Below are 12320 nucleotides of genomic sequence, written 5' to 3' on the forward strand. Positions count from 1 at the left end.
TATGTTCACAAAACATATTATTAATAACGGTACCAACCATTCATGACATTCATTAATGTATTCAAAAAATATTTAAGGAGGACCAAATATGTGCCAGGTACTGTTCTCCACCTTCGTGACAGTGACAGGCTATCCTCTGACTCTAGAAGGAAATAAACCTTTACATAAATGGTGCAATCAAGTATGCCAGGTTGTATGATATAAGTCTAGAATGGGATCATTGAGAGGACAAAACTTTCATTCTATCCCAGGAGGCAGTGTCAGAAAGAGACTATTAGTCAGGGTCCCAGCAAGAGAAATGGTACACTCAAAGGCATAAATGGCAAGAGTTTACTGGAAGGACTGTTTACAGAGTTGTGTGTACGATTAAGGGAGCCAACAGGGATAATGAAGCCCCTGAGGATGAACAAGAGTGGGAAGAAGTTAACACCCAGAGGCTGGAAGGGACGGGAAAGTCTGTTTCCTGAATCAAGTGAGAGCTGTAGCCATGGGAGCTACGGGGTTGTTTGGAAGAACAAAGCCACTGCCAAGACATAGCCCAGCAGAGATGGAAGCATGGGGAAGTGGAGGGGATAAACAGCCAAACTTCTCTGTCCTCCTGCCCTCCATTCTTTGCTGGTGCCTCTCATGGACCAACCTCAAGTACAAGCCAGCGCTCACGGGAGCATGATGATGAAGGAGCCTCCAACATCAGCCCCTGGGGCACAGAGCTGGGAGGGAAAGGGTGAGGAGCAGAGCTGGAGGGGCAGATGGAGACTGTCCTGCACACTGCCACTTGATCTGAGCCTCAAAATGTTAGTAGGTGTGGCTCAGTTAAGAGGGCACATTAGTAGATAGCACAACAAAAACAAAACCACAGAGGTGTGAAAAATAAAACAAACATGTCACACTGATGGAACTGGAGTGTGGAGATGCAGGTCCGGAGATGGAGGAGTCAGATCATGGAGGACAAGGCATTTGGACCATACTCTTCATAAGCAATAACAGCCTGTGTCCCCAAATGACAAACAGAATCTACTGAGTGGTTGAGAACACATCTTATTAAGAAATAGATTCTGTGTCTATTTCCTTGTTTAAGACTCTTCCAAACCAAGGCTGCTAATACGAATCGCGTATGTTATGGAGGACGCTGTAACATTCCTAATTATTTTAGGGTAATGTATTTAGTTACACACTAAATTAACACTAATTGAAGTTGGAAGAGGTTCAGAAAGCAATTAAATATTGCTTGGAATAGAGTGGCAGAGTGGGAAATGTTGTTCTCGCAATTCAGAATTCGTGTTGAATGACTGCGCTGAGTTAAACAGACATTTTTCTCCCTGAATTCCAGCAAGTAATTCAGCCTCCTTCATTTTTTCCAAATCACATGGAAATGAGAGAAAAGATGCTAATGTAAGTACATTTCCTTATTTAGATTTGCCCTTGCACTAGGTATTTAGACTAAAAGCCAAATTAATCTTATGGTGAAGCCTGCAAACTCTAAGTCACATATAATGAATCATCTGTTTTGCTTCTTTTCTCATCTTGTCCATGGAAATACCAGGGAGATACTTAGAAGCTTGTTCAAAGACAAAATTGAAAAGTAATTATTAAAAAGTGCCCTTAAGCACAGTGCCTATTTTTTGGTCCTGTTTATATCTTTTGTGTAAAACAGAGAGAAAATACACTAATTCTCTTTGCATCCAAACAAACATTTCATAAATTTTAAAACTTCTATTCAGAGTTTAAAGCCACAGAGCAGCATTTAGCCTTTAACTCCAGTTCCATTGGCTATTAAAACCTGACTTAAAGTTAAACTGATTTATGGATGTTTCTATGAGTGTGTTATATGTTATAATTTAAGAGATTATCAAATTAAACTGACTACTTATTATTTTTTGGCCTGAGTCAGTTATAATTTTCTATCCAGTTTTAAGGTTTTAAAAACAGCAGACCAGCTTAATTCAAAGGAAATATGTGATGCTATGAAAATTCTATTCGTTTAATGGATATAGACTTTGGAATTGGGTAAAAGTAATTTTAAATTAATTTGCTGAATGTTAAAATAAGTGTGTGGTAATTTATTTACTCAGAGTTTTCTTGAGGGTTTGGCTGGAACCTGAGGGAAAATGAAGCTTCTATAGGTCTGTAATGACTGCAAGTTTAGAGGAAGATCTGCTCCCTCTTCGGAAGGAGACTTTCTACAGGGAAAAGAAGTAAAAATTAAAAATCAGAGGAAATAACTGCATCAGAGGGAGGAAGGGAAGATTTACTCCAAAACGAGTATGATTTAGAAAAAGATCAGCTGCTCTGAAAACCCAAGAAAGAAGCAGACCATAGATGTTGAAGAACACATAGCTCATTTACTAAATATTAAAAGAGTTAAACCAACAGTCACAAAATCTTTATTATGCTTGAGACAAAAGGGATATTTCTATCCCATAAAGACTATTAAAGCCATCGAGAGGTGTCAAATAAAGTCCCAAAACGATACGTTAAATTTTCAAACAAAGTTTGGACATAATGCTGTGAGAACACAGGAGTGTGCTGGGAGCGCTAGAAGGAAGTCTGCCAGGGAGCTGACACTTGAGCTGTCATGAAGGAGGAGGAGTAGTTCACAAAGCAGAGGGTGAGTCAGCTATTGGTGCTTAAGAACCTCCCATGGGGGGATCTGTAAGTTCAGCGCGGCTGGAAGGCAGATCGCGTGGGGGAAAGTGGGGTCAGAATAGGCTGGAGAGTGGTGCTTACGTAGCAGGCCAAGGGATGTCAATGTCATTCCGTAGGTGACAGAGGGCCATGAGGGATTTCAGGGAGAGAAGGGGCTTGCTACAGTTCACCTCTCAGAAATACGACCTGGAGTAATACTGTGGCTTGATTAAAGGGGGTGAGCCAGGAAGCATCTCCATAAATTATACACAAGAATCATAAACAATATCATCCTGGAATAGTCACTATTAGCTGATCACTCTGGAGGAATAACTCTAAAGGGGTTTTTTTTTGTCTTATTTTAAAATCGAAGTATAGTTGATTTACAGTGTTGTGTTAGTTTCTGGTGTACAGCATAGTGATTCAGTTTTACACATATATTTAGTTTACCAGTTTGGCTCTTGGAAAAAAATGTACAGTGGACTACCACACACTTAACCAAGGGGAAATTCCAGTTGTGTCTCTTGATATTGAATATACTGCTGAATGCATTCCTTTTAATATCCATCAAAAAGGAGAATCAGTTCAAATTGAACTGGGCTGGACAACAGATGGTATTCACGGTCCTGTCCCACAGCTCTCCTGCTTTATCATGATAGGATCCAAGTGGACCTGGACCATCTGAACATTCCAGAGAATGTCACATTGGTCCATTATATTGTTGATATCATGTTAATGAGCAAGAATGGCCTGGTATGGTGGTTAACTATGTGTCAAGCTCACCGGGCTAAGGGATGTCCAGAAAGCTGGTAGAACTTAATTTCTGGGTGTGTCTGCGCCGTTGTTTCTGTTAGATATTGGTATTTAAATTGATGAACTAAGTAAAGCTGATGGCTGTCCCATTGCTGGTGGGCATGAGCTAATCTGTTGAGGGCTTGAATAGAATAAAAAGGCAAAGAAAGGGCAAACTCGCTCTCTGTGCTTGAGCTGAGACACCCAGGACTCTGCGTGTCTAGAGGTTCTGGTTCTCAAAGGGGATGTGTTTCATTAGGGCATATGTTAAGAGCCTCATTAAATTTAAAGCTACTGCTGGCACCTGGTCACTTTGGGAAGCTTTGTGCCAGAAGTCCAGTAGGCACAAAAGTGGTTAACACACCGGGAAGGGTAACTGACCCGAATCATTATAAGGATATAGGGTTGCTACTATATAATACTGGCAGAGAAGAATGTGTTTGCAACTCAGATGACCTGCTGTGGCAGTCGTCAGCTCAGCCTCAACAAGGGCTAGACAAAGTTGGTGAGCCTGAGAGCAGCCACATTCCTGTCACCCCAACCTATGAAGCGTGCACTGGGGTGTCTGGAGAAAGATACTAGCTGACATCGACAGAATAAGTCATCTTGTTCATCTGATTATTGAGAGCCTCTTCCACAACAAATGGCCTCTGATGGGCATTTACACGGGACACAAATATCTTCATACTCCATCCATTCCAAGAAGTCAACCACATACCTCTCCTCACTTTCACATTGAGATCATATTCCAGCAGGGATCTTTCCAAGTTCCTGAGTGTAAAAACTGCTCTTAAGTGAAGGCAGAACTACTTCTCAGGCCCTCTCTCCTCCCATGCAAAGTGGGCATCCACACGCACAGCTCAAAGTTGAGCACAGGGCTAGTGAGGTTGCGGAACAGCAGCCACCCACGTCTTCCTGAGGCCAGCATACCCTGCGGGTCCACCCACAAACTGAGCCCACATCTTTTCTCTTCTGTTAACTCATCATAGAGAGAATTGAAGGAGAGAAGGAAAAGCAGGAGGACCAGGCATCACGGGAGCCTGAGCCACTGTCTGCTCCAGCACTTTGTTGTGCTTTCTGGACTCCTTCGGTCTGGTTACATATAAACCAGGGGCTGGCAAACCACAGCCCGGGGGCCAGATCCAGCCCCCTGCTTGTTTTGTAGCTTGCATTCTTTGCAGGCTAAGAACGTTTTCTACATTTTTGAAAGGTTGGGAAAAATCAAATTCAAAACAATGTATCATGACACATAAAATGATGCAAAATTCAAATTTCAGCGTCAAGAAATAGAGTTGAATTGGAACACAGCCATACTCATTCCCTTACATATTGCTTAGGGCCACTTTTGAGCTACTGCAGCTGAGCTGAATGGTTGCAACGGAAACCATACGGCTTACAAAGCCTAAAATATTTACTATCTGGCCCTTTATAGATAAATTTGCTGACCCCTGATATATACTACCTCCATTTTATAACAGAATGCACTGTGCACATCAATTTTATGGTTCGGTGAATCAGAAAGTACAAGTTTGGCAATTTGGATATCCTGTGGTCAAGAATTCAATCTGTTCCAAGACCAGCAGGCAATTAGGATCTTCCTTTCTAATGAATAGTTGTTGGCAGACTAGAACATAGTCTTATTCGAAAACTCTAAGGTGTCTGTTGTCATCTTCCTACTGGGGCTTGCCAGACGTTGTACAGCATCTCCATCTCCCACTGACTGAAAGAGAAGACCATTGGATTTGCTTGGTCACAGGCTACCTGGAGCGGGAGTGTCGGAACGGCAGCCTGCACTATTTCGGAGCAATTTCCTATTTCAGGTCCCACTAAACACTGCCAGCTTACGGAGTTGCCTAGTGAATGGGTTGGTACAGTGTGCCTAATTGTGGTAATACGCTGCCTTAAAAAACCCAAAGAGGACCACAAAAGACAAGTGATAAAAGGTACAATAGCTTCTCTCTCACTTCAGAAGGGATGTCCCAACATGCTCAGACCACTGGCCCTCTGTAAATGTCACTGATATTACGGGGTCTTGAATTTTCACAGCGTTTTTCTCTCACTCTTTGGCAAGTATATGTCTTATCCCTTCCATAGGTGTTGATCCCTAAAAAACATTCTGAACACCAAACTACTACTCGGAGTGTGCTTCCTGGAGATCTCAACTTGTGACCCTCTGGGGCAAGGCTGAAATGGTGTACTGTTGTCCCTGCTATGTAAGTGCAAGCTGTTTCTAATTTCATGCACTGAAGAAAACAGTAAAGAAGGTATTTTCATACCAGTGCCAGAGGATCTGTTGATTTGCTTCAGGAAAGATACCATACCTGGGACCACAGCGATGCTAGGTACCACCATGTGATTGAGTTTATAATAATTTGCTGTCATTCTCCATAGCCTTCTAGCTTTTGCCCCAGCTAACAGGTGACATATATGATATGCAGTAGGAATCACAACCTCTGCATCTTTCATGTCTATTAATGATAGCACTAATATCTGGAATTTTCTCAAAAGCCAATATTGCTTTAAGTTTACTAGCTTGAAAGGTCAGTTCCAGGTTTTCCTCTATTCCTAACATAAAAGCCCTCACTCCATGGGTCAGGGAATCAACGTGGAGCTCCTGCCATTTATTAACTATATATACTTCAGCTATATATTCTAAGATGAGAGGGGAACCACAGGATAGGTCTACAGTACCACTGGACACACTATTAAACAAATTTGAGCCAAAACTCCATCTATCACTTAAATTCCATTAATTTCCATCTCACTGGAGGATCATGGCTGCATTTTGGGTCTCCAGTGATTAGTGATTAAGTTCAAATTTCTCAGGCTCACTCGTGTCTGCCCAAATATTCCTATTTCTTGTCTGAAGATCTCATCTCTTCCCTACCATAAAATCTGAGTGTAAATTCTGTCATCATGGCCACAGGTCCCTCTGAGTAAGTCTCAGGAGAAGATTCATGATATATATATATGTGTGGCCACATAGCAAGCGTCTTCTCGTAAACTGGGTCCCTCTCAGATAATGAGTTCCAGGCGTATGAACTAGCTTAGGTATAGGAAATTGGTAGCTGTTTGTCAAGACGTACAACAGTGACTCAGAGCAGATTTCTGACTCGCAGCCTTGGGATTTTCTGCCTGAGTATGTCAAGCAGCATTTGCCTATTTATTTCATTTCTAGGGACACTCCCTGATCTATTAGTCATTGTAACTAGTCCCTACAGTTCAAAACACTCTAAGTATTATTCTGTCCCTTTATTTTATTTCTGATAATTGTGCCTACCTTATCTCTGATGGTTAAGCTCGACCATCTGGCCTCTCCTAACCCAGAGTCCCATTATTCCTAGTGATACCAGAGAACTCAGTTTGTGTAACCCCCCACTATCTCCTCTGGCCTGGGAGAACGGCCTCCACAGAGCAATTCAGAGATAGTGATCCTCCTCAAAAATGCATTTCACAGTGACCCAGTGAAGGGTTCACCCCAGGGACGTGGCTAGGGAGCAGCTGATCCATGTCAACATTCCCAGGTCCATGAGCCTTCAGACTCACTCCTTCCTCAACAGTATTCCAGAGAAGCTCTGACATTTTGACTTTGTTATCTATAGGGTATGGTTCAGCACAAACTTTAATAAACCAACCTAGACAATGATTATGCCACCTCTGGGTGCTCAGGACACGTTAAGGGAAAAAAATCCTGGGTAAATAAATCTTTCTCTCTTGGTCCAACATTTCTGTATGTGTTCCTTAAGCGTCTGTTGATTAGAAAGTTTTTGTGTGTCTTCCAGTGAAGAGGCATTTTGCCTCTCCTTCCATGTTATTTTAGAATCTAGCTCTCATTATGGGCTTAGAAGGAATGAGAAGAATTGGCATCAATTTGTGAGTTTCCAGGTAATCTTAAGGACCAAAGTTTCCAGACCTGCCATGATGCTAATAGGTCCCTACTCTTTGTTTCAAAGTTTTGTTTCTTACCCAGCAGTTCCCTTATTATAACTGTACCCTGGGCTTGGTCCTCAACAGTGTCTGTCATATAACTATAAGAAAGAGGCTGCTCTAAAGATGCCATGGGGGGATTTCTGTTTCTCCACACGTATACTCTATTGAATTTCCAAAGCTTTTAACTTCCCTTTTCCCCTACATATGCTCTCTAGGGCCAGAAGAAGCCAAGTGACTCCACAATCTTTATACTTAAGATTGTTGCTATAGCAACTGTGTGCCACGGCCATTTACTGTCCTGCAGCCCTTATCTTCCACTCTCTTCACCCTCTGCCACTACCACAATTGCAATTATTGGAAAACCATCAAGACACCACATCCTACTGATTATCCATATTCCATTTCTCCCTGGAAAAGTTTTTGTTCCTCCACTCCTCAAATTTTTAAGAAACCACTCCCAGAATCCTATTTTGAGGGTCCGGTTTCTTGGGTCAATTATGTAATAAAGTTATAGTCAAAGTCCAGGCAGGAAACAGGTGGCATACACTAATTAGGATAATTCTAGGAGAAATTTAATAAAGGAACAATACACAAAGGTGAGGGGAAGATGGAGGAAAACCACAAGGGAAAACAGAACTTTGCCAGAAACTAAATGTAAGCTCTGGGCCCAAAAGGAAGAGGGGAGAGAGGAGCTCCTGGGACTCAGGGTCATGCAGAGGGCTGCTTGAGAGTAGCAGCGACATTATAAGCCCTTGTTCATTGGCTAATTGGAATATTTCCATTAAGGGACATTTTACTTCCTCAGCTATTTGGTTACTCTTAAGATGCAGTTTGCATAAAAAATACAGCATAATGCTTGATTTTTTTTCCTCTTTATTTACCAATTTTAAGAATATTAGATTGGTACCTTCTAATGGAGACCAATGAGTTTGTTCATGATGATTTACTTGATGTATGCCAATCCAGTTCAGATACTGATTTCAGACTGGCCAGGGAGAACCTATCTGGTTGGCTCCTGAGTCCTACTGAAACCTTCCTGTTAGTCTTGGATTATTTCCTTGCTTTCTGGTATGACAAGATGTTCCAGGTCCATATCGTAAAATTCTTGCCCCTATGACATGTAATCACTCGTTTTTTTAAGATACAATTCCTTCCTGTGGGAAGTTGTGCTCTAAGACCACAATCTGAGCACTAAGGGTGCTGACTGCTGCTGTGATTACTACGGTTTCTCAGCCTTTAAAGAAGACAGAGTTAAACAAACGAATAAACATGTATTTTTTTAAAGTTCCTATTGATAAGTCCTCTCAAAATCAAGACTATAGGGTTTTTACTTCACCTCTTTGATTTTACTTCTGTATTTCCTTTTCCTCACACCAAAAATCCAAGTAAACAAAGTAAGCCAGCATACTTCTGTGATTTTTCCCATGATATCCCATCAACAGAATAGCAAGAGCAATACTTCCTGGACACATTTAAAGTATGTGTTGAGGAATCCCAGAAATAATTTTTTGGGAAGCGTCTTTAGTACGCTGAATATTCTGTCTAAGCGGGCTAATGAAGAACATGACATAGGAGTTGTCAGACTGGATGTACCATAATCTGTACCCAAAATGTGGCAAGCCCAGAATAAGCAGGTTATATGTCGCTTAGATATATAAGGAGCCAAAGGCTTTAATCACATGTCTCTACATGAAAATGTAAGTGCTAAGCAAGCAACTTGCAAGTATTTTTAATAATAAATCCTTCAATTGAGAACTTACTATAATTTTTCTTTTCCAAATATATATTATTTATAAAAAATCAGCTATATAATGTTTACTTCAAAAATATGAACATTGGTGTGATATTTCTTTTGTGTTCCTAATATATAATTCTAAACTACAAAGTTAAATTATTGCTAGAAAGAGCATTTTACTAGGTGGCAGGGGGAACATGACTGGCTGATCAGGCTGATGCAGGGAGAGAACTAACGTGTCTCTTTACAGCTCACTCCAAACTTCAGTGGTGACTATGATGTCAAAGGGGATGGTTATCAAGAGAAAAGGCAAGAACACTGCCCAAGCAGTCCCTGTCTGATGGGGTACCCACAAGAGACAGGACTCCTTTCTACTAAAGGGATCTCTCTTCTATGATGAAGAGTGAGGAGGCTAATGCAGAATTTACTTATTTTAATCCCAAGATTTGGATGAATTTTTCTACCATCTTGCAAGCTGATACCTGGTATGTATAGCCTACGAATTTCTTTTCCTGTCATTTAAGCCACTAGCTCATGTCATTTTTTTCCCCAGTACTTTTTTCTACAGGACCAAAAGGTTCAGAAGTAATCTGCAAAGAAAAACATTCCCAGGCATGTGACTTACCTTGACAATATTTGTCTTCATTAGCCTCCTTGAAAGGCCATGTTTTCTTAACTTTATATCATGCTCTTTCCCCCACTCACTAAATTTGGTCTGAGTCTGTATTAAGGGCTACATTATTGTCTGCTAACTTCCAGAGAAACTGCCAAGCACTGAGAAAGAAAGCACTTAGCTGCTTTTAGTCATGATCAACAGTTTGCTCATAAGAGCCTAAAAGGATCAGATGAAGTAGAGGGGGAAGGATACAGAAAACCTCTAATAGATCACCACAGAACTTCAGTGTTTGTTTGTAATGGTGACTGACAGGTACGCTCATAATTAATGTTGCTGTAACTCTAGCTGGGGTGCAACTGTATGTATATTTAATGGACACTATCATTACGAAATTTATGTCACGTCCTGCTTTAATGCTCCTATAAACTGCTGCACAGGAATAGAAGGAAATGACATTTGTGTTCTCTCTAATCTCTGTCTGGGGCATTAGCCTCTGCCTGGGGAACGTCTCTACCCATTTGTCTCAGTATTGGTTTGGGAGTAGAACCGAGGTGGTATTAAACAAACAGGTATGAGCTAGGACATTTTAACCCACATAGACAAATCTAATTTATTGTCTTTGGATAATGTGCTTTTCTAATAATAATAGAAAAGGTAAAGGAGTAATAATAACAATAGCGGTTATAAAAATAATAACCATCTAGCAGGTGGGCACTATCTTATTTAACCACTCGTGTAGGTATCTTCACCCTTGTTTTGCAGCTGAGGAAACGGTGGCCTGGGAAAACTGAGTAACCTGCCCAAGGTCACTCAGCTCGTAAGGAATTAGAGGAAAGATTCAAGTGCAGGCATATCAGGCCACAAAGACAACATATGTGAAGAAAATTCTTCATCGTCCTCGTCACGTACATGAATGTTCACCATCAGCCTTGAATTTGCCGTCAACTCTCTCATAGATCATGAGCATTAATAGGGAGATTTGTAGCCCAAGCATCAACATCAAGGAACACTCTGGACAACGGATGGGGTTGGGGGGGGGTCATTCAGTATAATCAGGCATAATCCCTGTTTTTTAGGTGTTTGGACACTAAGAGGAGTACTCATTCTGGGAGGTGGACATGCCTCAAGTAAAAACAATGGTGTACATTCTGAAGTAAACAGTATGACCCTAAAAAAAAAAGACTCCAGTAGCGAATAAGTCATATTCTAATTTCAACATGATGTGTTTTCAGAGGCTGTGGGTGAGTGAAGTAAGACATGTGTAGACTTCATTATGTGCTCACGTTGGTTCTGGGGGGTAAACTGGGGGTTAGTTCCAAATGCTTTACTTACTGAACCCCTGGCCTAGGATGATGGGCTTAACCTCTCTGCCCTTAGTTTTCTCACACATTAATATGGATTAATAAGACATACCTTGTAGGATTATTATGAAAACCGAAAGGAAAATGTCTTTAAATTTCCTTGGAATGGTTTAAAACATAGTAGGTTTTCAACAAGTGTTGGCACTTAATTTTTACTCTTTTAAAATCCAATTCAAGAAAGGCTTGCTAAGCATTCAATTATATGGTATGCAGTAACTGCAAAGCAGAGTTAAAAAGTGAGTGAGAAATAATCCTCCATCAGCTGGAATGGGGACAGATGTGTAAGCAGCTACCTGCAACGTGACGCTAAAAGTGCTATCTTAACAGAATGAATGAAATGGGGACACAAAGAAAGGAATGGTTCATTGTTTCTTCAGGATGTCAGAAATCTTCTGTGGAAATGGAAGAATTTCAAGCTATATTTGAATGTAGGGAAAGAAACAATATTGAATTTGCAAAGTTTTGAGTGGAGGCAAGGTTATGTAATATTGATCTGCATGACATCCATCCATCTATTCATTCAAACATTCACTGAAAGCCTGCTGTGTGCCAGGTGCCATTACAACCTGCTGGGGTTATAAAAATGAGAAGACATTGTTTTTCCTTCAAGGAACTCACAGTATAGTAATTGATAACAGATACTTTGCATCTTTATTCTGAAATTGCCTGTCATTTATTTTTTTGAAAAGTGTTCATAATACTTTATCATACTTAGACATACTTGTAAAAATGATCATTGAGGCCCGTAATTCAGATCGGTAATAAGGTACAATAGAAATTCTAGCACTGTTGCCATTTTTTCACAATAAGTTACACCACAAAGGAAAAATATGCTTTGTAAATTTCTATTATTGTTTTTTTCCTTTCACCCTCCACAAAGTTAAGATTTCAGTCCAGGTCAACTTCTGAGCTTCAACTGTATGCACTAAATATACAAACCTGCACAAGGTGCATCTGCCTTCAAAGAGTTTACATCTTGTTGAGGGTATGAAATCATCTCTCTGCAGAGATGATGGCAAAATTCCTCCCAAAGATTTATCATCTATGAAAACTTAGATGGAAGATAATAGAAAGCAAAGTAGAATTGATTAAATTGTTGTTTTAGACTACCTACAGAATCATTTCTGTCCTAGTTTCTGCAGGCACACAAGAAAACCAAATTAAGTATTGGATTTATTGCCTGCTTTGGGCATCTTGACATGCTACTGTGTAAACTTACGTCTCTGTTTCCTTGGAACTGTTGAACACAGGCATCTTGCAT

At 40.6% G+C, this 12320-nt stretch overlaps 1 protein-coding gene across 1 annotated transcript in view; it reads right to left on the bottom strand.

Moving 5' to 3' along the window:
* Positions 1 to 12320, bottom strand: part of LOC140688924 (uncharacterized) — a 203904-nt gene that overhangs the window by 175070 nt on the left and 16514 nt on the right. The window lies entirely within an intron of this gene.

This window comes from Vicugna pacos, chromosome 24 (genome assembly GCF_048564905.1).
Source record: "Vicugna pacos chromosome 24, VicPac4, whole genome shotgun sequence".
Lineage (NCBI taxonomy): Eukaryota > Metazoa > Chordata > Mammalia > Artiodactyla > Camelidae > Vicugna > Vicugna pacos.